Source organism: Galeopterus variegatus, unplaced genomic scaffold (genome assembly GCF_000696425.1).
Source record: "Galeopterus variegatus unplaced genomic scaffold, G_variegatus-3.0.2 Scaffold1914, whole genome shotgun sequence".
Lineage (NCBI taxonomy): Eukaryota > Metazoa > Chordata > Mammalia > Dermoptera > Cynocephalidae > Galeopterus > Galeopterus variegatus.
Genome location: NW_007728025.1, coordinates 37,345 through 63,752, shown reverse-complemented (window position 1 = coordinate 63,752; position 26,408 = coordinate 37,345). Strand labels below are relative to the sequence as shown.

Genomic DNA, 26,408 nt, shown 5'->3' with positions numbered 1-26,408 from the left:
AATAGTGTGTGTGTGTGTATGTTTTTCCTCAAGTAAATAAATACCCTAGAGAAAGGCGAACAAGTATGGAGAGGCAGAGTAGTGTAGGGAAAAGCACTTTGGCCAGGGAGACTCTAGTCTCTGTTCAAAGTTGCTTCTAAGTCACTATCTTGGTTGGACATGTTGTTTAGTATTGTAGGTTATTGTTGTTATAGTTATTATTATTATTCATATTATTAACTACCATTTATTGAGTGCTTGGAATGTATAAATTAAGTGTTTTCCACAGGTTATCTCACTTAATCCTCACAATAACCCTATGAGAAAGATAGTTGTTTTTGTTTTTGTTTTTTCAGATGAAATAATAGTCTGAGAAAGTTGCTCAGGACTTAGAACAACAATTACCTATTTGCTTGCAATCATGTAGGTTGGTACTTTGGGCTGAGGTCATATGGGCAGTTCTGCTTCACATGGTATTTGCTGGGCTCATCCATGCATCTGCTGTCAGTTGGTGAAATGCCTGGGGAATGGCAGGATGTCCTCAATAACATGTTTGGAGCCTCAAGTGGGATTGCTACCATCGCTGAACCCTTCTCTCTATCTCTTTATAATCTCTCTTGCCTCATGGTATCGCATCATCAAGGAGACTAATTTGGGCTAGTTCACAAGGTAACAGTTTTTTAAGAGGACAAGAGTTGAAGCTGAAAGACTTGTTGAGATAAAGATTCCACTTCCACCATGTTCTATTGGTCAAAGCAAGTTACAAGGTCAGCTTATATTCAAGAAGTAGGTAAATATCATACACTTATTGATGAGAAGAACCACAATATCATATCACAAAGTGGCATGCATATGGTATGGAAGGATTATTGTAGCCATATTTGCAAACAGTCCTAACTTGCCCTCTGGTCACAATAATTCACGTCCTTCCCATAGGCAAAATGCAGCAACCCTTTTGAGACACCTAAAATGTCATCTAATCATGGCATTAGATTCAGCATTCATGATCTTGTGGTCTGCATCAGGTCCAAACGTCTAAGAGGTTACTTACGTTTAGATTCTCTTTATCCAGGATTCTGTGAAATAGGTAAGTACACCCAACATAAAATATATTCGAGAGAACCACAGTAGATACAATAGGTTTTGCACTCAGAAATGCAAAAAATGGAAGGCACATAGCAATCACATATCCATAGCAGTTATGAAATTTCATTTGGCACGTGTTTTCATGGCCCCTACTCCAGGGATGGGAGATGTTTCTTAATTAGGATCCAGTTCTGCTCCTTGGTACTGGTTCCTTAATCCATTGCTCCTGTCTGTTATTGACTCTGCCCTCTGAGATGTTGATTCTCTCCTCTGAGTATTTTGTTGTTGTTGTTGTTGTTGTTTTTGTTGTTTTGTTTTGTTTTGTAAATGGCCCATTATTGGCAGATGAGTAGTTTTCTCAGCATGTTACTATCCATAGGAAATTAAGGCCCCCTATTCCTCTTTTTATTTTGAATTGTCCCTTTTAGTCCTAACTCATCATGATATTGTCACAAAACTCTCCTAAAAAATTGGTGAATCTATTAAGGGCTGACTCTATGCCCCAAAGCCACATCCATAATTTTTTTTGAAACAGACTTCTTTTGATTTTGGAAATGTCTTGCTGCTATCTCACAATATCCTTAAGATTCTTAGAATCCCTATTGTCTATCTGAGAGAATCCACTAGTACCTGCCTTAAATCTTTCTAAAGTCTTAATGAACTATCTTACTGCAACACTCTTGATGTGATCTTTACTTTAAGGTCATTTGTTACTTTGAGAATCTTTTTCCATCTAGGAGAGACTAATTGTAAATAATAGCTTTAGTTTTTAATCCAGTGGGTCCTGGGCCTTTTTATTTGCTGTAAGTTTTGCTAAGCAAATTCAATATATCCTTCTTTATCTCTTTTCTTTCTTACAGTACCTTACTATACTTGGGTAAAAATACTCAACTGACATTTTCAGCATTCTGTCTAGAGATTTCCTTAGTCAGATCCACAAATGCATTATGTTCATTTTCTGTCTTTCAAATTATCAGCAGTGACATTCTTGCCAATTATTCTGTCATTATATTATATAGTCCACTTCTTTCCAAGCCTCCAATAACAATTTTCACACTGCATTTTAAGCCTCTGCTAACAGTTCATTCGCTATTCTTTCAGCCTTTACTTAAAGCCTACTTTTGGTTTTTCAAGCCTCTGCCTGCCTTATAATCCCAAAGCCAATGCCACATAGTTTAGGTTTTGTTGTGCTAGTCAACAGAACCAATTTCCATATCACTTATCTATTGATGTATATCAAACCACCCACAATTTAGTGTTTTAAAACAGCACCAAGTTATCTGCTTTTGTTTCTATAGTTTGACAGTGGGTCAAGGCTCAGCTAGGTTGGCTTGTCTTTGCAACATGCGGTGTTGGATGGTCTCAGTCATTCATTTGCAGTCAGTTGACAGTCTGCTTGGTGGCTGGCTGGTGACTGCTTCTTGATGGCTTCATTCATGTGCCTGGGTCTTCAGCTTGCATGACTAGGCCTGTACTTCCATATTGTCTTATCTTCAAAGAGACTACACTGGGCTTTTTCATAAGGCGGCAGTGTTCAAAAAAGGCAAGAAGAGAAGTTGCAGTGCCTCTTGAGTCTGAAGCTCAGAAGTTGCATGATATAATTTAGTTGTATTCTATTGGTTAGGACAAGTCACAAGGCCTGATCAGGATGAAAGAGCATGGAAATGGCTCCTCCCATCAAAAGGCTTAAATCCACCACATCAGGATTTGAAGTTCTGTTTGATACAAATCCCAGCTCTTTCCACTATATCACGCTTTGTCATAATTTTTTTTCCCCCCTGACTGGTAGGGAGATCACAACCCTCAGCATGGTGGGGTCCACACCACGCTCAGCCAGTGAGTGCACCAGCCCATGGCCTCGGCGCTACCAGCGCCGCACTCTCTTGAGTGAGCCACGGGGCCGGCCCTGCTTTGTCATAATTTATCCTCTCTAGACCTCCTTACTTTATGTCTAAAATGAAGGCAGTTTGTCAGTGTTCTGCAGAGACCTGGAGTTCAGCTGAGCAGGTGCGCCTCTTGAGTGAGCCACGGGGCCGGCCCTGCTTTGTCATAATTTATCCTCTCTAGACCTCCTTTATGTCTAAAATGAAGGCAGTTTGTCAGTGTTCTGCAGAGACCTGGAGTTCAGCTGAGCAGGTGCGCTGAGGTTTTTCCACCTGTTGCTTCAAGCAGAGTGGCACCTACACTTGTACTTCTGTTGAGAAATACAAATTCTATAGATATTTTACATTTTTATATAAAATTTTAGTGAGAGAAAGAAAGAGAACATTTTGATTTAAACCATCTGTGAATGTTATCAGGTGCCAGTCTCCTCCTAGGCCATTTTTCTTCAGCCATTCAGGCCCGCTTTCTAGTTCCCCAATGTGGTAGCTTCCTCTCTGTCTTAGGGTTGTGTTGCATGATGTTTGCTCTGTCTGGAATGCTCTCCTCTCACATCTTTATATGACTGCTTTTGCTTTTCATTCAGTTCTCCAGTCAAAAGTTACTTCCTCAGAGAAGTCTTTGCTGACCATTTAAAACTCAGTCTCTATGGGCCGGCCCGGTGGCGCACTGGATAGTGCGCCGCTTGGGAAGCACGGCGGTGCTCCCGCCCGAGGGTTCGGATCCCACATGCAGACCGGTTCCCACTCACTGGCTGAGCGAGGCGCGGGAGCAACACCGAGGGTTGCGATCCCGTTGCCGGTCCCCGGTCCGGTCCGGGGGCAACACTGAGGATTGCGATCCGTTGCCGGACACGGAAAAAGACAAAAGACAAAAAAAAAAAAAAAACTCAGTCTCTCTGTGTCTCATTACCCTTGTTTTTTTATTCACTGAAGTGATCACCCTGTGAAATTACCATGCTTTTGATCATTTATTTGTTTACTCATTCATTGTGTGTTTTAGCCACTTGAACTAAGCTCCATAAGAAGAGGGATATTGTCTTTCTTGCTTACTACTCCATGCCCAGTGCTGAGAACAATTTTTGGCACATAGGAAGGACTCAATACATACTTGTTAGCTGAATGAATAATTATAGAATTCTAATTTGAACCACTACTACACATGACAGCTCTTCAGTTACTTGGAGACAACTCTCATGTTCTATCCATAAGCCTTTTTTTTTTTCCTTTCTAAATAGTCCTGTTTTCCCTCCCATGATAAGGTTTGCAGAGTTTTTACCATGCAGGTTGTCTCTTCTCGTGTAGATTTCAAGAAACTTGTGTCGATCCACATTATCTTATTTGAGAAGTTGTGCCTGTATTTGCACAAATTGCTAGCACCTATCAACCAGACAAGAATTCAGGAATAACATTGTCAGGACGATAAATGCAAAAAATAATATTTAGAGTTGGAAAGTTAACAAATATGTTATATAATATTTTAAAGTGTAGGTAAATCTCTTTGAATTACAATACAGAACATAACAATTTACGTTTTCAGCTCAGTTTAGAAGGCCTGATTAGAAATAAAGATCTCATAGACATAGAATATTAAAAAAAAAAGAAATAAAGATCTGGACTTTTAAAAAGATTAAATCAAATTGATTTACTTTATTATTACTAAAAGTTCCTACATTGTTTCATCATGAAAGTCTATGGAACAATAAATGAACAATAGTCCAGTGCATTGTTTTCACTGCTATAATTTTAGCCTCAAATATTGTGCATAATTAATCTCTATTTATTGTATAATTTTGTTCTCCTGATATATGCTTATGTATTAACTAAAGAGTTATAATTATATAAACAAATTAAATGTAAACTTTTCATCTGGGAGACTTTTAACATGCTAAAAACCAAAATTATTTCTGTGCACTAATAGTTTGACTGTCACCTGGCTAGGTTCTTTAATTACTATTTATATTTATTTTATTGAAATTCATAAAATTGACTCATCCTCCAATTATTAAGAATGAGTTTATTAAAAGTCTACAGTTCACATGTAGTAGTCTTATGGGAGATTTTATCTGTTTGCTTCAAGACTATTTAGTAAGGTCTTCTATGAAGTAACCCTCATCTCTTCAACAACAAAAGAATGTGTGTGTGTGTATTTGCATGCCACTGTGAGTACATGTTCAATATCCAAGATAAATCTTGCAAGTTTGAATCTAATAAATGCACCATTCTCTCTCCCCAAAGTTCTAAATTAATTGCTGTTTGCAACCATCTCATATTTGCCAAACTTAGTATGTTAAATAGAGAATATAAAGATGTTTCCAAACACAGGTTAGTACATATATTTCTGATATTAGATAGAAATTCTTTAGTTGTAGCCAAAGTAATATTTTTAACCATGTACATTATTACAGCTATTCAAATTGCTCCAAATCTGTTTTACATTTTATTTCAAGTTTGGGCTAGTTGACTACAAAGCAGACTAATCAATTTTCCAATATAATTACATCTTCACCTCTTTTCCATTTCAGGCTGTGATTTCACACTTGTTAATTAGTTAATCATTGTGGTAGAGTGGACAAGGTGAGACTCAAATGGACTTTTTAATAATATAAATTGACATGTACAATTTTGATCTGGGTTAGCTGGTAGATGAACCTAACTTGTAATGGAAAATACCTCTTATTCAGGGTCTTTCTTTTTCTTTTTTTTTTAAGCAACTGATGTCAAGGTAATGGAAAATTTTCATAATTATGCCTAATGGAAATTTCCTTAAAGTACTGTCAGAAACTGGAAGTTACTGGTTTTTTAGAGAAATATTCCATCAAACTGCCCGTTCACACTCCAATTACCTTTCCTTACCCTACTTCCTCCTCTGCTTTCCCTTCAGCTAAGCCCACTGCCCTTTTAATCCTGCTTGGCTTATTTATTTGCATGTTTTCCCACAATATCCATATGTTTGGAATAATTGCTCGCTTCTTTTCTGCCAAATTCACCCTCTGTTAAAGTTAAAATTTACCTAAAAGTCTCATTAAATAAAGTGTCATTTTTTAGTTATATGGAAGACTCAATGTATTCTGAGGGTTCTTACTAATTTCCTTTATATACACTATTTTTTCTCCCCTTCACTCAGCAGACATTTGTTAGATACTGACCATGTAGTCTGTGTGTGTGTGTGTGTGTGTGTGTGTGTGTATGAGTATATGTATCATACATATATATTATATATATATATATAAATAATATATATATATAAATGGTCTTTGCTCTAGAAACTTAAACTCATATACACTGAAAGACACGAGGTGATTGCTGACGTAAGGCAACAAAAATTCTTACACTAAAATTTTACTTAATAAGCAGTATTTTTTTTAAAGAAAGATAACTTCATATTTGAGCTATTTTTATTCTAGGCAAAGGGATAGCACATGGTCACACATGGTCACTAGTGTGCCAAGCATGTTTAAGATTCAGCATACTGTCTCATAACATTATATAAGTAGCTGTAGCAACAGTGGGAAAGGCCTGTTAGCCTAGGAATTTATTTATTTATTTATTTATTTATTTTTAATTTTTATTTTGTCAATATACAATGTATATGATTATTATGGCCCATCACCGACACCTCCCGCCCTCCTCCCTCTCTCCCCTCCCCCCCAAGAATGTCCTTTCCGTTTACTTGTTGTAACAACTTCAAAAAAAGTATAGTTGTTATATCTTCTTCCCCATCCCCCCCCCGGTTTTTTTTGTGTGTGTGTGTGTGTGTGTGTGTTTGTGGGTAAATTAATTTGTTTATTTTTTTTTTTAGCTCCCACCAATAAGTGAGAACATGTGGTATTTCTTTTTCTCTGCCTGACTCGTTTCACTCAGTATTATTCTTTCAAGGTCCATCCATGTTGTTGCAAATGGTAGTATTTCATTCGTTTTTATAGCTGAGTAGTATTCCATTGTGTAGATATACCACATTTTCTGTATCCACTCATCCGATGATGGACATTTGGGTTGATTCCAGCTCTTGGCTATTGTGAAGAGTGCTGCAATGAACATTGGGAAACAAGTGTACCTTCGACTTGATGATTTCCATTCCTTTGGATATATTCCCAGCAGTGGGATAGCTGGGTCGTATGGTAGGTCTATCTTCAGCTGTTTGAGGAACCTCCAAACCATTTTCCATAGGGGTTGCACCATTGTGCATTCCCACCAACAGTGTAAGAGAGTTCCTTTTTCTCCGCAGCCACGCCAGCATTTATCTTTCAGTGTCTTTTGGATTTTGGCCATCCTAACTGGGGTGAGATGGTATCTCAGTGTGGTTTTGATTTGCATTTCCTGGATGCTGAGTGATGTTGAGCATTTTTTCATATGACTGTTGGCCATTTGCATATCTTCTTTAGAGAAATGCTTACTTAGTTCTTTTGCCCATTTTTTGATTGGGTTGCTTGTTTTTTTCTTGTAAAGTTGTTTGAGTTCTTTATATATTCTGGATATTAGTCCTTTGTTGGATGTGTATTTTGCAAATATTTTCTCCCACTCTGTTGGTTGTCTTTTAGCTCTGTTAATTGTTTCTTTTGCTGTGCAGAAGCTTTTTAGTTTGATATAGTCCCATTTGTTTATTTTTCCTTTGGTTGCCTGTGCTTTTGGGGTCATATTCATGAAGTCTGTGCCCAGCCCTATTTGCTGAAGGGTTTCTCCTATGTTTTCTTTAATAAGTTTTATTGTTTCGGGGTGTATATTTAAATCCTTGATCCATTTTGAGTTGATTTTAGTACATGGTGAGAGGTATGGGTCTAGTTTCAATCTCCTGCAAATGGATATCCAGTTATCCCAGCACCCTTTGCTGAAGAGGGAGTCCCGACCCCAGTGAATAGACTTGATGCCTTTGTCGAAGATCAAATTAGCCTAGGAATTTAAATGTGATTGTTGACAACAGGGAACCTGAAGAAGTTTTAAGCAGAGGAATTACATAATTGAGTTTGGAAGTTGTAATTCACTATTTCAACCATAACTTCTGCTACTCCCCTCATGCAGACTCTTTTCTGATAAGACCAGTTTAATCATCAGATTTATTGTTTGCATCCTTTATACCTTATTCATTCCTCATTCATAAGAAGACATTTTTAACTATTCAAATATTAAAAAGACTAGTGACCATCCAAGTTCTCTATGGCTACATTAACCAAGTGTTTTCTTCTCTCCATTCTCCTAGTTTTATAAAATTTTGCTCAATTGATATAAAGTAGAATCGATTCTTTGCAAGTTTGTCTCGTTTTTCCCTGCCTGAACATAAGCCTCTGGAAGTCAGGTCCTGTGATCTTCAGGCCATGCCATGAAAGATACCTGCTGACTGACTACTTCCCTGGCCTAATGAATAAGACAATTTTATTTTGGAATGTAATACTTTGTTCAGCAATATTGTGAATATGAAATTGGTAAGATATCCCCATCGCTTGAAGACTATTTCACCTTCTTTGATAAATATGATTTTGTAAAGCTACAATATTCCTCTTTAAGGCACACTTTTTTTTAGACTAACTCTTTCCTCTTGGTACTTTCAAACCTGAACAGAACTTAAGGTGACCTCACACTGCCTCACTTATATGGGTCCCTTAATTGGTTCACAGGAAAATCTTACATTTCCTTTGTACTGACAAATTGTAGGAATACAGGCTGGTTTCCAAACAGTTAAATTACTTTTTGTTCATTTTTTAGCAGAGGACAACTCAGACATCACCATTTAGATATATATCAAGCAGAGTGGGACACTTTAGGCTGTACAACACCCCTCCAAATGAGTAAAGAGAGAAAACTACAAGAAACATATCAAATATTCCAAGGGGTCTCTTTTAACTCCTCCCTTGGCAGTGAGACTCATAAAACACCATCGGCATGCTCCAAAGTAATGATTTCATAATCTCCATCACCCCTAACTTTTTTTATCCTTGTTGAACTGCAGGGTATATGGGCTCCCTAAGTAGATTTTTATCCTTTACTCAGACATTTCTGCAAGGGGAAAATTTATTTTTTTTTAACTTGTTTCACTGCTTCTTGAGGTCTCAGCCCAAATTTACATTTTAATATTCTGTTGTATTACTAATGCCTATGTTAAACTTGAATTTCTGACATTAATTACATGAAAACACATTATTTAATAATCCTTAAATTTCATAAAATTTCTCCCATACTGAGTTTTTTCTAGATTGAGTGGGTATCATGTAGTTTTTTAATATGGCAGCAGATTTTAAGTCCAGGTCCTCCAAGAAGCAGTTGCCAAGATGGGATTAAGCATGCATGAATTGTATTACAGATGAAATACCTGTGGGAGGAGGTAAGGAAGGTTGGGAGAGTCTAAAGACAGTGATATAAGTCTGGCCCCAAGTGAAGGAAAGAAGGAAGGAACGTTGGGTGGAAGCATCTTAGAATGTCTTGTTGCAGTTTGTGAAACCTTCAGCAAAGCCATGGGGAGTCCTCGCATTTCTCAGGCATGGGCGTGCTTGGTACCTCTGCCCTGCAGTCATTGGCTGAGCTGTGGGAAGCATGGCTGCAATACAAATACAAGGATGGATTCCCAGCATGGCAGCTGGGCCCTTGCTCAGCTATGCTCCAGGTAGCTGGAATTCTGTGATGTTGCCACAAGGATATTTGGACCTTCCACAATACTTAGCATTAGGTCAGCAGCCACTTAGCAGACAGTTTTTAAGTGGCGGAATAAGCAAATAATGGCATCATATTTTGAAATCTTTTCTTGATCAATGTAAAGAGAAATGTGATTTTTTTTTTTTTTTTGTCTTTTTTTGTGTCCAGCAACGGATCGCAACCCTCAGTGTCGCGCCCATACCGGACCGGGACCGGCAACGGGATCGCAACTGTTGGTGCTGCGCCCACACCTCGCTCAGCCAGTGAGCGGGAACCAGTCTGTATGTGGGATCCGAACCCTTGGCGGGAGCGCCGCCGCGCTCCCAAGCGGCGCACTGTAGCAGTGCGCCACCGGGCAGGCCCAGAAATGTGATTGTTTATACAGCAGGGACCTAGAGGTAAATGAAATTTATACAAGATTATTTTGTTAAGCATTATAATATGAAAAGAAAAACAGCATGCATGTGGAAGGCTGGAGAGGTAAAATATACTCTTAAATTTTACATTGTGGTTTTCACAGTAAGTCATGTTAGTTATTTTTGAAGTGTTACAAGTATCTCCCTTCATTTTGAAGAAACTGTTGCACATTACCTCTTTCCTAAGTAATGTGACTGTCAATAAATGAGTTACCTTCTCTAAACTTCAGCGTGTTCACTTATAAAATAAGACCATACTACGTGCTTTGCCTTTCTTGCAGTATTCTAGTGATGCTCAGATTGAATTTTAATAAAAGAGATGTTAAAATGATTTTTAACATGTTAAACACCATACCAATAAAATTAAAATTCTTGTTACTATAATCTGTCTGCCAGACTTAAACATTAATTGTTATGTAATCATTTATTAAAGCATAGAAAAATCACTTTTTATTTTATTTCCACTAATCCCAGCCACATCGCAGCCCCCATCATTTCTCACCAAATACTATACCAGATTCCTGAAAAAACCTGGCTTCTTCAACTCTTGACCTACTTTCCAGCTTCCACGCAGCAGCCAGAGAGGGGTCTCTTACCACTTAAATCAGATCATGTCCCTTCTTTGCTTAAAACATTCCAGTGGCTTCTTGTAGCCCTTATAATAAAATCCAGAATCCTCGTACAGATCATCTTATCATATAACTCCTACCTGTCTCTCGGACCTCATCTCATTCTACTTTACCTTGTACCAAATAAGCTGTGGCCACAGTGGCCTTCTCCAGATTCTTCCCACCGATGGGGCCTTTCACTAACTGTTCTCCTTGCCTGGAATTCTCAGGCTTTCCATTCAAAAAGAAGAGAGAGAAAACTGTTGCTAATGGCAAGGTCTAAATAACAAAGGAATAATTCTGTTGTTATAAGTAGATTATCAAATCTTAACAGATATCAGAAAATGAGAACATGACTGGAAAGCTCCCTGCCAGTGGATGACAGAATACAGATTTAGTGGAAACAAAAGGGTTGTCATTTTTATACTGAAGGTTTTGTTTCAGTTCTGCAGCTATTCTGCAGTGCAATTGAGAAATACGTCGGAAGCATAAATTATGTGAGGAAAAGAAGGCTTAAAATGCACATCAAAATGTAAAATATGCTGCTTGCTTGCCATGTATTGCCGCTGATACACCATCTCACATTATTTTAATCTACATATTGTGTTTTTACAGTTCCTCCTTTAAACATATGTTATTTGGTATTCACGCACCAAAAAAAATAGGATAATCCCATGTATTTAAGGAAAAATTTGTTTTCATGAAAATAGAAGGTAACAAATATGACTGATTAGAAGACATGTGAAATAAGATCTTTAAGTTCATTATTTAATTAATAATTTATGCATCACTGTGAACTATAAAAACGTTAGGCATAATAACAGATTTAAGGTTTTTTTAACTTATAATTTTATTTTAAGTCAATAAAAAATTTTAGTTTTGGGCTGGCCCGGTGGTGCACTGCTACAGTGCGCCGCTTGGGAAGTGCAGAGGCACTCCCGCCGAGGGTTCAGATCCCACATACAGACCGGTTCCCCCTCACTGGCTGAACGAGGTGCGGGTGCAACACCAAGGGTTGCAATCCCGTTGCCGGTCCCGGTCTGGTACGGGCGCGACACTGAGGGTTGCGATCCGTTGCCGGACACAAAAAAAGACAAAAAAGGAAAAAAAATAAAATTTTTTAGTTTTACCACTTATGCCATTTTACCATGCAACTGGCTCTTGCTTATAATTTAATAATACATAAAAACAATATTTTAATACCTATTTAAACATAGTTTATTTCTGAGTGTATGTGAGTGGTGTTTGATGAATTACCCCAAAAATTTGAATGTCTTTAAAAATAAAAGATCTAGAAGATAATTTTGTTGTTTTAATTGCTCTTTTTAGCTGAGGAAGTTTAACTTTTCATTTCAAAAAGTTTGTATGGTTAAAATACAAACATAAAAATTCACCCTATAAATAAGTTAGTCAGTTGAATATTATATGTTCTTTATAGATAAAGTTAGGTACACAAATTGTCTTTTCATAAGAGACCTGGGTTCAAATGATTGACTGTATTTCTATTTTCTACCTTGATTCTACCATATTTTGAGGATTTTGAAATAAGATTTTGAATAGAGCATTAGGTTGCAGTTGAAACAATGAATCTTGGAGTGATTTTCTCTTAGTATTAATAAAACATAAAAAACTTTTAAGCATTTCAAAGCAAGATTTCCAAAAGATAAGAAGGCCTGAATTAAGTTATAGTATCAAAATATTTTCTGCTTTTTTAATCAAACAAAATGTATGTCTGTATAGGATTGTATGGTTATGTATGTTTTTCGTGCCCACTGTTTTCAAAGGAGAATTTGAAATTGTATATATTACTATATATCCTTTTAGCTAGAAAGAGAGAAATACATATTATGTACTTTGTAAAATATCTTTAAGTTAGTATTAATCTTTGAGATATATGCCTGGTAAATGAACATATTTACTGTTTTAACACAAAGGATGTTTTTAAATCTGTTATAGAACAATGATTTAAAATAAGTCACAGATTAAAAAAAGATGTAAAATAAAAATACCATTTATTTCAAGAATGTAGAAAAATCATATTCATTTCATTTCGAGTCTTAGGTTACAAAGTCTTGGGAGATTTCATAACAAAATTATGCAAGATAACAGAAAAGTGAATTTACCAAAGGAATACAAGGCTAAACGTTGAAATTGCTTATTTAAAGATAGATCTCCTGTGGGAGAAAAATAAGATAGAGGTCAATTTTGCAACTCCAACCAATCTACATTTTGATCCACTCAGTTTTTCATTTTATTCCTCATAGAAATAATATAAAAAGTTTATTTATTGGAAGCGATAAAGGTTTGCATAAAATAAATATCAAGTAGATCTGTCTACCATTGCAATTAGAGTTTTAAAGAACTTTTTATAAAGCATAACTTTCAAGAGAAATTTTTCCTTTATGTTTAAAAATGTTTCAGTGTTGCTTTCTATTAAATCAAAATCTAGATGGCTTCCATTAATATACAGTCATCACAAGAATAAATTACATAACTTATGAGCTCATGTAGTCATCTGTTGAGAACTTCTTGTAATACTTTACTTTGGCCTGTAAAATACATACATACTTAATATTTAGTATATATTTATATTTAAAGGTCAACATAAAGTATATGTTTGTATGTAATGTAATCACCGTTTCTTTTTTAATCCCTCAGAAAGCTATATTCAGAGTAAAGAAATATGATATTAGCAATCTTACATTCACAGTAAACAAATATGATATTAGCAACCTTAGCCATACTTCACTTCTAGAATTCTTTGTTTTTATAATTTACATACCATATAATTCATTCTTTTTTTTTTTTTTTCCTTTTTTTGTCTTTTTTCGTGACCGGCAACGGATCGCAACCCTCAGTGTCGCGCCCATACCGGACCGGGACCGGCAATGGGATCGCAACCCTTGGTGTTGCGTCCGCACCTCGCTCAGCCAGTGAGCGGCCGGTCTGTATGTGGGATCTGAACCCTCAGCGGGAGCGCCGCTGCGCTCCCAAGCAGCGCACTGTAGCAGTGCGCCACCGGGCCGGCCCTAATTCATTCTTTTTAAAGTGTGCATTTTCATGGTTTTTAGGATATTTACAGATGTGAACCGATCACTGCTGTCTAATTAATTTCAGAACGTTTTCATCATCCCCCCCGAAAGAAACCCACTAGCAGTCACTACTTGTTCTCCACATCTCCCAGCCCTTGGAAACCAGTAATGCATTTAATTTCAGTATGGATTTGCCTATTCTGGAAATTTAACATAAAGACAATAATAGAATATGTGACATTTTGTGTCTGATTTCTTTTACTTATTCAGCATAGTTTTTCAGAGATTATCCGTGTTGTAGCATATATCAATACTTCATTCCTTTCTGTGGATATACCACCTTTTGTTTATCCATTTATTAATTCATAACTATTTGTGGGTTTTTTCCTATTGTTTGCTTATTATAAATATTTTTTGAACATTCATATATAAGTTTTTGTGTGGTCGTTTGTATTCGGGTCTCTTTAGAATATACTTAGGAGTGATATTTCTGGGTGATATGATAACTCTATTTTTAACTTTTTGAGAAGTGGCTAAACTGTTTTCCAAGGCAGCTGCACCAATTTACATTCCCTCCAGCAATGTATGATGTTTCCAATTTCTTTACATACTCGCCAACATTATTGTCCATCTTTTTGACTCCTGATATTATTGATAAGTAAAATAATAAAAATATGAAGGCCTAATAATTGCCTTAGTATTCTTAATAACCATGACAGCATGCCAATTAGTTTATATAACTGCCCATTAAAATACCTGCTGTTTTTTGTCTCTCTTGTTCCAGAGAGTGTGGTCACCAGGGACAGTTCAACCCAGTTCCATGGGAGCCGTGGCATAATAGCTAGTCTCTTCTTAATAACCATGACAGCATGCCAATTAGTTTATATAACTGCCCATTAAAATACCTGCTGGTTTTTGTCTCTCTTGTTCCAGAGAGTGTGGTCACCAGGGACAGTTCAACCCAGTTCCATGGGAGCCGTGGCATAATAGCTAGTCTCAAATTACAGTTTTAGGGGCAAAGGTAACCTCTGAAGAACAGCCCATTTATATGGGTTCCTGGTCTTTGGGAGAAAGTGTTACAGGGAGGTGTATATTCAAAGAGTAGTCTCTCACTGTTTAGTAATATATATAGTTCAAGGAAATGAATAAGTATTCTAAGCTTAATTTTGAGGAAAAAAACATTGACTTAGAAGTCTAAGGAGAAACATTTGGTGTAGTTTATATAGAAAAGATAAAGAATATTACTCTAGGAGTCTGGATCAGTTCTTCTCTGCTCACTTCTTCTTTAGTCAGTAATTTTATCATTCTAGATCCAACAGCGTAGATTATGAGGGTTAAAAAGACTTACCTTAGTTCTAGCTCTAGTCTAAGAGCTCCCATTTACACATTAGTCTGAAATTAATTAGCTCATTTAAATTAATCAAGTTCATTTGGACGGTGATAGGGCACTCTCAAACCATATACTGGACTCTCCTAGCACTGTATTCTTTATCTTTTATACTCTCTGTATTTCTTTATTTTATGAATCCTGCATTGTATAAATACAAGACACAATCTTGGCTCTTAGAGAACCTAAAAGCTAGAGGTAAGATGCATGAGTATACAATTCACACATTTTATAAAACATGCTATGAAAGAGAAACAAGGAGCTATACAAATACAGAGGAACCAGAACAAGACAGAGGCAAGAAATGTCACTGGAAAAAAGATGGTACCCAAGAGGTGTCCTCAATAGAGCTTGTTGAAATAACTGGGAGCACATTGTGGATGAGTCAGGGGTGAGCGTGTGATTAGCACATGTGTAAAGTTAAGGAGAGAAAGAAAACCCAGTGGAAGTGGAAGTCTAGTTTCACTGGAAGGATGATACAGTGAGAACAGGAAGAGTTAGACTGGAACCAAATAATAAGGGGCCTTATTTGTCCATCAAGGAGAGCCTGGACTTTATCTTAAAGGATAATGAATAAACTGTAGGCAAAGAAGGACAAGACATGCATTTTAGAAAGGTTTCTCTGATAATAGTGTAGAAAATGTTTAGAAAATCATTTCTAAACAGAAATGATGTGGGAGAAGATCCATATGTTTATTGCACAAGTAATCAATGACGGGGTACTCTCTTTCCAAGCACTGTGCTTGCGTGCTGACAATAGAGTGGAGAGGAATATGGTAAGGCACTAACCTCATGGAGATTATAGGTGCAGCATACGAGAGGAGAAATTATATTGGCCCAAGGTTGTAGCTAGAACAAAGTGAACCTATTTGAAATGTATAAAGGAAACTAAAGTAGCAATCTTGGTGACATTGCATGCAGCTAGATATGGAGAGTGAAAAGTTAAGAATGATTGTGGAATCTTTGACAGGGCAGTTTTGCAAAGGAAGTGAGCATAAGATGAGAAAAACGTGGTATTGTGTTCTGTAGAGTCATTGAAATGGGACTTTTCAACATCAAAAGAAAATTGTTAATAGGTACTTTTATTCTCTAACCAAAATTACTTCAAATATTTGGAAGGAAAAGGCCACCCTAATAGAGGAACTGCAGTTATTAATATTGAACTGAAAATGTTAATAATTTTTCAGATGAGATATAGGCACTAATGTAGAGTTCTAAATTTTGAACTCAATTTAATTATTCTAAAATTAGATCTAAAACTAACATTTAAAAGAGAAAAGTTAAATTACAGAACAGGATGTTAAATCAATATGATTAATTAACTTGATATAAATAACTTGAGTATTGCTATATTTATCTGTAAATCATTTATCATGGTACCAGCTGTAAATGAAAATCTTAATAATAATGATAATGATGTGTGTCATCCTCCCACCCAGCAGAGGTGTCATGATAAATGGTTAATGAACTCTTATAGCACTCCACAAGTACAAATGCTAATGTAATAATAATATAATCGATAATAATAAAATAAAAAATGGAATAAATCATTTTGATGTAGCTTGAAAAAAGAAATTTGCTAAAACTTTGAGTTCACATGTGAATAGAGTACCAAAAGAGAACTATTCATCCTTTTAAGTCCATATTTACATTTTGACTTTTAACTTTCAGTGAGATAGATATTTTGTCAATATACACTGTATATGATTATTATGGCCCATCACCGACACCTCCCTCTCTCTTCCCTTTCTCCCCTCCCCCCCCAAGAATGTCCTTTCCGTTTGCTTGCTGTAACAACTTCAAAAAAGTATAGTTGTTATATCTTCTTCCCCATACATTTTGACTTTTAACTTTCAGTGAGATAATGTATGCTATACGAAGTTATTACGAATCACTCGCTACTCAAGCCAACCCTGCCTGATAAACTGAGGCTTTTGATTTCTAAGCCCCCCGTTCTGTATGAACCCTATAGTCGTAGCTCAGTGCCTGGAACACAGCAGATGCTCAGCAAAGGCTGTATTACCCTCTTCTACTTAATGTTAAGATTTTTTTATTTTTCCAGATGGAAATATGATGTGACTTATCCTATGACAAAACCAATCAATAATATTTTTGTGCCATCGTTTTGCACAGGTAGACTTTTGGTTGCTGTAGGTGTTTAGGAAAGAAATGAGAAACTGGCTAAAAGATTTACCAAGGTCCTTTTTTTAACCATCTTTTTTTATGACAAAACCAATCAATAATATTTTTGTGCCATCGTTTTGCACAGGTAGACTTTTGGTTGCTATAGGTGTTTAGGAAAGAAATGAGAAACTGGCTAAAAGATTTACCAAGGTCTTTTTTTTAACCATCTTTTTTTCGTAGACTTTTGGTTGCTGTAGGTGTTTAGGAAAGAAATGAGAAACTGGCTAAAAGATTTACCAAGGTCCTTTTTTTAACCATCTTTTTTTATGGGAGGAGCTTTCTCCCTCATGAGTCCCATAGTTCATGGGGTCATATTTGACTATCCACTAATAATCACTGTTTTGTTGACTTTATCTCCCTGGCCCTTCTTCAGCCCTTCTTTGATTAAGGTGTTTTACATCTCATAAATCACAATTCCCAGTCCTTGGACAAAAATGACTCTACCCTGACATTCACCAAGTTTACTAGCAAGGTCTTAGGTAGAGCAGATTTGAAACCAGGACCCCTACAGGGAAGGCAATGACCCTGATCTCACAACTTCATTTCTTAAATCTTTAAACACTACAGATAAATTTCAGAGGCAATGCAAAAGTTTCTTCTGAATTGAACTCCTCTGCGCTCTGGATTTCCATGTCTTCCTTCACTGCCTGTGTTTTAGTACAGTGGTATGAATATGAAACCGTTAGTACTAGGGGATTATCCTCTCCCTAGTGCTCTGTGCAATATTTTAAAGGTGTTCCAACATTATAGATTACACTGAAATAATACAGCCTACTTGGTATTACATTCTGTATTCATATTTACTATGAAATATCTTGCTGCAGCACATTCCTTAACTTCCTATAGAGAAGGATATAATGTACAACAGAAAAGTGCATTTTTGTAGAAACACTGAAATGAAAGTTGTTGATTTTAAAAGACATTTTGTCACAGATGAGTGAGGGAGAAAGAGATCAAACCAGCAAGTCTAGCCAATCCAGTGTTTCATTCACGCATCTCTTCTGCTTAGTGCTTTCCCCTTCGGTATCATTAGCATTTTCATTTCGAAAAATGACAGTCAGCAGTGGAAGCAGTAAAAATGTTCAACCTGTGGTTTAAATTATTGATTTTTTAGAATATTGAAGCAGTATTTCAAATGGATTTTGTTAGAGATACTTCTGGGTGGGAGATTTCAAAGGTAATTTGATATCCAAAAGCCTGTATATTTCTAAGAGTTTCCATTCTTTGAATTTCTTTAGACTCTGGTTGATTGGATAAAAATGTTTATTGTCTTCAGTAGCAGATCATTGCTGCTTGAACTTGAAACATATATTTGCAGACTATTACCTTCATGATTTATGGGGTGTGTTCAGACTATGGTCAACTGACAAAATAAATCTTCATTTGGAAACAAAAGCTGATTTTAAAATGAAAGAAATGATACTATGATCTGCATGCAAAGAAGGTCAATAGTCCAGCTGATGGTTTATTGTAATAATGCATTCAAGGCGTGGCTCTAAAAGAACAGACTTTAATGAAGTTCCTCAAATTGTGTTATGCTAATAGATAGTAGAGTGTAGCCACAGAGATATTCTTTAAAGTCTTTTTAAGTCTCTTTCCACAGTCAACACTTGCATATGAACAGAAAATGTTTTGACAGGGAGCGGGATTACTGACTGCTGTGTGTATGCTGTGCAGGTAGTTTGCTATTCACAGCATGTTTCTACTTATGGAAAAAAGCTACTTAAAAAAATTACATTATATCAAAATGGCTTGATCTGCAATCATTCTACAAGCGGAAGCCCTACTGAAGTCAATGAGGGCTTGGAGTGCAAATTTATGACAGTATCGAGCTTAATGTGTGGAGAGTTGCTTCGTGTTTTGTAATGTCAAGTATCACACAGCAATGAGATGACACAAATTTGAAATAAAACCTGATATTCCCCCCATTGACAAGTGGAAATGAATTAAAAATACAGTTTCTGAAGAGACCTTTTTGAGGCATTGGGACATAAAAGGGAAACCTGTCACTGAATACATGAGATGTATCCATAATGAGTCCTGTTAACAGTTAAACCAACTTAAAAATGTCTTCCCAACGTCAGTGCTGCCATGAAGGTTGGTTGGAGAATCAGCTGATGTTGCTACTTGGGGGAAAAAATGTTTAAAATGAGGCTACAGGACCCTAGGATCAAATCCTTTTGTAGAGTACCTCCGCCTTCCTCTAAAAACTTTATGCAATGGACAATATGATAAAAATGGTTTATGTACTATTACGACATAGATTATCTGATTTAATCTTCATGGCAGCTTTCAGAGATAGAAGTTTTAAATCTTTTCATATTGTTTTATAATATTCGAGTTAAGGAAACTGAGGCTCGGAGAATTAAACTAGTCAGTGTCGCACAGCTATTAAATGGTATATTAGTCCGTTTCTGTTGTTTATAACAGAAATACCTGAAACTGGGTAATTTGTAAAGAAACAATATTTATTGCTTGCAGTTTCAGAGGCTGGGAAGTTCAAAGACCAGGGAACACATCTAGTGAGGGCCTTTTTCTGGTGGTGACTCTACACAGTGATGCAGGGTATATGACATGGTGATTATGGCAGAAGCAGAGAGAGAGAGCGTCCAATATGCTGTCCTTTTAAAGCATCAGAGCCACACTCGTGACCACCATTAAACCATCAATGGATGAATCCATTCACTAGAGCATAGTCCTCACAATCTAATCATCTCATAATTGCCCCACCTTTCAAATACAATACTAGGATTTCCCAGCCTGTTAACACTGTCAGTGGCAGTTAAGTTTCTAATACAGTGAACTTTGGGGGACCCAATTCAATCCATAGCAAATAGTGAGGCCAGAGCTGTCACTCACATTTATCTAATTCCAAAGTCAATGCTTTTCTACCACACACTCGGTCTCCTCTTATTTATTATAAATGTCACTTTTAAATCGACATCAAAAGCAGCTTGAAAAGAAAGTGAAGACAGAAAAACAGTGTTCCCAGCTCTTTTTTAGTTTAGGGGGTGTAGCTACTTATATATGCTCCCTTTCTCCATCCATTAGGTGTTTCCCTGATTTAAAACAATTCCTGTGTGCTTATGTCCCAGGCACTGTGCATGAATTAACTAACCAAATCTCTACAGAAACCCTGTGCAGTATATATCATTATTAGTCCCATGCAATGGACAAGAACAGGAGACCCAGAATGGTTGCTCTTAGTAAAACCATTAGTAAGTGGCAGAGCCGATGAGAGAATATCTACTATAAGGAATTGTTATGAATATTCAATGCATAGATGATGATGACAGCTCACGGAGCACAAATTATGTGGCAGGCAGTATTCTAAGAATCTTTCATATACAATTTCATGTCATTTTTTACAATGGGGTAAAAGTACTATAATTATCAACACTTTACAGGAAGGAAACTGAGTGACAGAAGGTTTAGTGACTTGCCCAACCAATATCACACAGTCCATCATTGATCTGGTGTAGTGACGAAAGTGCTAAATACATTTCTTGACATCTAGTAAGTACTCAAAAAATATTATAGGTCTTATTATCAAGGGGCATGTTTAGAGCAAGAATCAAGTATTCGTTGAATGAAAAAACTAATGAATAAAGTCCAGCTCTGCAATTTACTTGCTATGAGACTTTGTACCAGTTATTGAAACTCTGAGTTTCAGTTTCCTTATTTGTAAAATTGTTATCAAGAAAGATTAATCATTGTAATTTACTGAGTTCATGCATGTATCAAGTAGTCTTATAGCATGTAACAAAAGTAAAACCTGAGCAAGTGCTTAGGGCATAGTAAGTGCTCAACAAAGGCTAACTATCACTGGTGTATTTTGTCATTCTTATTTTAGTGGGAGAGGACTAACCAGGGCAGTAACGTGAGGTCACATCTGTGGTGGGTCCTGGGATAAGTTTTCCACATGTAGTATCTACCACAAATATTGGCATTGATACTATTTGCCAGTCTTATGAAGATTTTTCAATTTTACTTTTATTCCCTGTGTGTGTGTGTGTGCGCGTGTTTAGTTCTATGCAAATTTATCACATGTAATTGTGATGAGAATGAAATCCTGTGGGATATTTGAGCATTTCTGAGTCAGCATTTCTTTACCTTTGCTATGCTAAATTTATCCCATTTTTAGACCTGAACTTTTGCCTTAATGTCAAAGTAGGGACATGAACCCAGACATTAAACTTGGTCTTCTGTTAGTGTAACACATACCAATGAACTACTCAGTAGTTCCTTGAAGATACATTTTTCCTAACAACAATTTACTCCTAAAAGTGGGATTCCTGATGTCAGTGAGCATAAATAGTTTAATGAAGTTTTGGGTTATCTTTTTTTGCTAAGTTTTATGTATTCAAACAGTGTTGTCATCTAGTTACAGCCACCATTTTTCAGACTTTACACCTGTAAATTTGTGATTCGTTATGAAATAGAGACTAAAATACAAAGGGCACAAATATTGGCTTTGATGCCATTTGCCAATCTTATGAAGATTTTCCAGTTTTACCTTTTTTCCGTGTGTGTATACATATTTAGTTCTATGCAGTTTTAAAACGTGTAGGTTTGTGTATTTACCACCACAGTCAAGATACAGAACAGTTCCATTGTCATAAAGATCCCTTACATTGCTCTTTTATAATCACACTTCTGTCCCCTTTCTCTCTGCATCCGTAGTGCCTGGAAACCACTAATCAGCTATGTCCAAAATTTCCTCATTTTAGGAATGTTATATAAATGGATTTATACCGTGTGTAACAGTGTGTAAATTTGGGGGTTGGCCTTTTTTTTTTTTAATTCAGCATCATTCCCTTGAGATGCATCCAAGTTTTTGTACATGTCAATAGCTGGTTTCTTTTCATTGCTGAACAATATTCCATTGCATGGGTGTACCACAGTTTGTTCAACCATTCATTTGTTGAAAGACAACTGTATTATTTCCAATTTTTTTCCTATTACAAATAAAATTGCTATGAATATCTGCCCATTTTTGTTCAGATGTAAGTTTCATTTCTCTATGATGAACACACAGGAGTGCAATTGATGGACCATATGGTAAATGTATGTTTAATTTTATAAAAAACTGCGACTGTTTTCCAGAGTGGCTATAACATTTTACATTCCCACAAACAATGCATAAATGATCAAGTTTCTCTACAACCTTGGCAATATTTAGCATTGTTACTTGTCACTATTTTTAAAAATTATTGTAGCCATTCTCATGGGTATGTAATGATATCTCATTGTGGTTTTTAATACAAATTTTTCTAATGTCTAATGATTAAATGATCAAGTTTCTCTACAACCTTGGCAATATTTAGCATTGTTACTTGTCACTATTTTTTAAAATTATTGTAGCCATTCTCATGGGTATGTAATGATATCTCATTGTGGTTTTTAATACAAATTTTTCTAATGTCTAATGATGTTGAACATGTTTTCATGTTCTTATCTGCCATCTGTATATTCTCCTTGGTGAAATTTCTTTTTCTCCATATGGTTCCCCCCCTCTTTTTTTTTAAAATTTAAGTCGATATCCTAGAGGTCACTCTACAGTAAAATGTAGAGATATGTCTGTGTTTCTATGTTTTTGTTTCTACTGACACATAATTTTCTATTGCATAGATATGCCATAATTGTAAAAAAAAATTAATGTAATGAGTTATGTACCAAACTTGGTCATCTTTAATTTCAGGCTGTTCAGTAAATAAATATCCATGTGCCATAAATTTAAGAAAATTAGTTTAAATTTTAGTTTTTTATTTCTGAGAAAGTATGTGAAATATGTCCTAAGAGCACAGATAAAATGTTTCTTAGGGATCTCATCTCCAAAACACCCTATATTTATTTAATTTTTACATAAAAATTAAACTATTAAAAAACCCTTATTTTTACATAGCTCTTTCTTGTCTTTTTTTACTCATTAATTAATGCTTGCTGTTTTAATAGTGCTATTTAGTAACTTTGAAAAAATAATAAAATGGATAATTTATGGAGAGAAAATACATTTTGCATATACATTTTGGAATAGCTTATACACAGAAAACTTTAGTTTTAGGACGTTTCAGTAGCTTACTGTTCTAATTACTTAGAGGTAAATCTATATGATAAATAAGAACAAAAGTAAAGGGCTCAATGAAAATGTTCCAGTTATTTGGGAATGTTAGAAATTCTGAATTAATATTAAACGTATATAAAATTTGATTTGGATATGACTAACAGTAAAGTATCTTTCTATTATATACAGGAACATTAAATCTAAAGGATGCAAAATTAATGCAGTGTTTCTGGATAATGGACATGGAATGTGTCTTTTGTGACATCAACATCTTATACTTATTTAGATGACATAAATCACATACTCATAACCCATGATCACCATGACCTAAGTTCAGTATTATTTTTTTATGAATTATAACCTTGAAATTCATGAGCAAGCTGTCAAAGTTTGGGAAGTCCCAATTTTCAAAACAAAAATGTGTGTCTGTTATTTTCTATATAATGTAGTATACTTTGAGTTTTACCTTCAGCCCTTAAAAACTGCAAAATGGAGGACTAAAAGAATGTATTAATGTATTCAAACAGTTTCTTTGATTTTATATATTTTGCAAATACATCACAACTTTACTGTTATATTATTCATGAACTTTCTAAATTTTCAAAAAAATATTTCACTAATTTCATAAGTGAATGAATAGATGATAAAATTATGATGTGCCTCTAAAATTACCAATTGTCACATAATCAGGATAATTGCAACTGTACATGAGTAGTAAAATTATGATGTGCCTCTGATATTATTAATCGTCACATAATCAGGTTAATTGGGATGGTGCATGAGTAGTAAAAACTACTCACACTAGATATAATGTATTAACTTCCTGTTGAGCATAGTTTCATCACACTTGCTAATCTCCTAATCTTCACTCTATTTCAATAATGGAATAAAAATTTTCTTTAAAGAAATGTTTTAAATACTGTAGCATATATACAAACTCACAATGCTGAACATATCCAGTGATTAGCCATAGCTCACAAAGTATGCCAGTAAACTATGGGAAGAGACAGTGAATGGGCTAATAATGCAGTCTAAAGAAATCCGAAACTTAATTTCCTATCTGGGGGTAGCTAGATAGTTGCTTCAAGGCAAGTTTAACTGAAGAAATTTGCAAAGGATCAGCAATCGTATTCCTGAAAATTAAACCATGAAAAATGACCAGTGTATATGAAATACAGGTAGAAATCAAAATGTATTAAATGAATTAAAATGAATTAAAAATGAATTAAAAAATAAAGAAAACTCAAGAATTGGTTACATAGCTAAAGAGAAAAATAGTGAACTGGAAAATATATCTGAAGAAAAAAGATGGAAAATATGAACAAAATAATAAAAGACATCAAGAATATAATGAGAATTCTAAACTAGAGTATGTCAGAGTTCTAGAAAATAGGACATCATAGGGAAGAACCAATATTTAAAGAGAGAATAGCTCAGAATATCCAGAAATGTTAAAAGACTTAATTCATAAATTTAAGAAGTTCGATGAATTTCAAACAATAAATGAACAGAAATTCCTATCAACACTCATCATAGTGAAACAAAAGGTGAAAGATGGAGAAAAAGCTTTCAAAGTAGTCAGAAAGTAAAGAGATGACTTATGGAAATTCTCCAGCATAGAAGACAAAGACTACAATAATCAAACATAAAAAACAAAGTCAGGGCCGGCCCCGTGGCCACCCGGGAGAGTGCAGCACTGGGAGCACTTAGGCTGCGAGTTTGGATCCTTTACAGGGATGGCCGGTGCGCTCACTGGCTGAGCATGGTGGACCGCACCGCGCTGAGGGTTGCGATCCCCTTATTGGTCAGAAAAAAAAAAAAGTCACCAGATTAAATACAGGGAGCAGAAAAATAATAGATAATCAGTGCAGAAAAATAATAGAATATACTAACCCTGTGAAATAAGACTAGAGTGCTATTTAAAAGTTAACAAATCAAGAAAGAAATATTGGAAATTAAAACTATAATAGCAAAAAGTAAATATGTATTTGAAGACTTGGAAGGTAAAGTTGTGAACATCTTCCAGAATGTAGAACAAAATGCAAATAGGGGAGAAAAGATAGGAAGAGTACAGAATATTACTAGTAGCTCAGTGTCCTAAAAGCAGTTGTGCTACATGGAGAAGTCAGAACCAATAAAGGGGAGGCAATTGTCAATGAGATAAAATGACAGAATGTCCCAGAAATGAAGAGCGTGGGGCCACGTGGGTACAACGAAATAAGACCCACAGCAGTGTTTATCATACAATTTCTAAACATGGGTTTAGGAAGATCTTAGGAGATTCTAGCAAACAAGTCACATATAAAGAAAGGAGAGTCCAAAAAAAGCAACTCTGGAAGTTAGAAGACAATGCCTCTAAAAATCAAAGGGAAATTATTTTTAACGTTGATTTCTGCACCAACCAAAATAGCAATTGGATAGTACATCTTAGTCCATTTAGTGCTGCTACAACAGAATAGCTGAGACTGGGTAAATTATAAAGAACAGAAATTTATTTTCTTGTAGTTCTGGAGGCTGAGAAGTTCAAGATCAAGGCACTCATGTCTGGTCTGATGGGGGCCTTGTCGCACCCTGAGATATCAGAAGGCAGAAGGGCAAGCAAGCTAAGTAGCGTCTTTTTTATAAGGGCCTTAATCCCATTAACAAGGAAGGAGCTTTCATGACCTAATCACCTCTTAAATGCCCCACTGCTTAATACTATCACATTGACAACACCTGAATTTTGGAGGGGACACATTCAAACCATAGCAAGAGTGGACAAATGTATTTAGTTTCCATGAGTCGTTTCTTAGAAAGCTACTAGAGAACATGCTACACCGAAATGAACAAATAAATGAGAAGTCAACACTGGACTGAGGCAAAAGGAAATTCTGGTAGAACTGCAAGGGGAAATTCTAGCAGAACAGCCAAGAGCCTATAGGAGCAATTTCTCAGGAAACAGAGGAAATTGCTCAATTACCTGATAGCTCTGATCTTGTGGAATACCCAGTTATGAGCCATTTTATGGAGTTATCATGGCATATGGAAAGAATCAGCATGTGATTCAGGAAAAGCCAAGTAAATAAAAAGACACTTATCTTGGTGGGAATGAAAAGAGAGAGTAGTACAAGAAAAGAAAAAAGATCACAGACTGTTATTTGGTTCTACG

The 26,408-nt window shown here is 35.8% G+C and overlaps 1 protein-coding gene across 1 annotated transcript in view; it reads left to right on the top strand.

Annotated features, from left to right (window-relative positions):
* LOC103596021 (dihydropyrimidine dehydrogenase [NADP(+)]-like) overlaps positions 1-26,408 on the top strand; it is a gene marked incomplete at its 3' end in the record, with an annotated part of 153,057 nt that overhangs the window by 89,320 nt on the left and 37,329 nt on the right. The window lies entirely within an intron of this gene.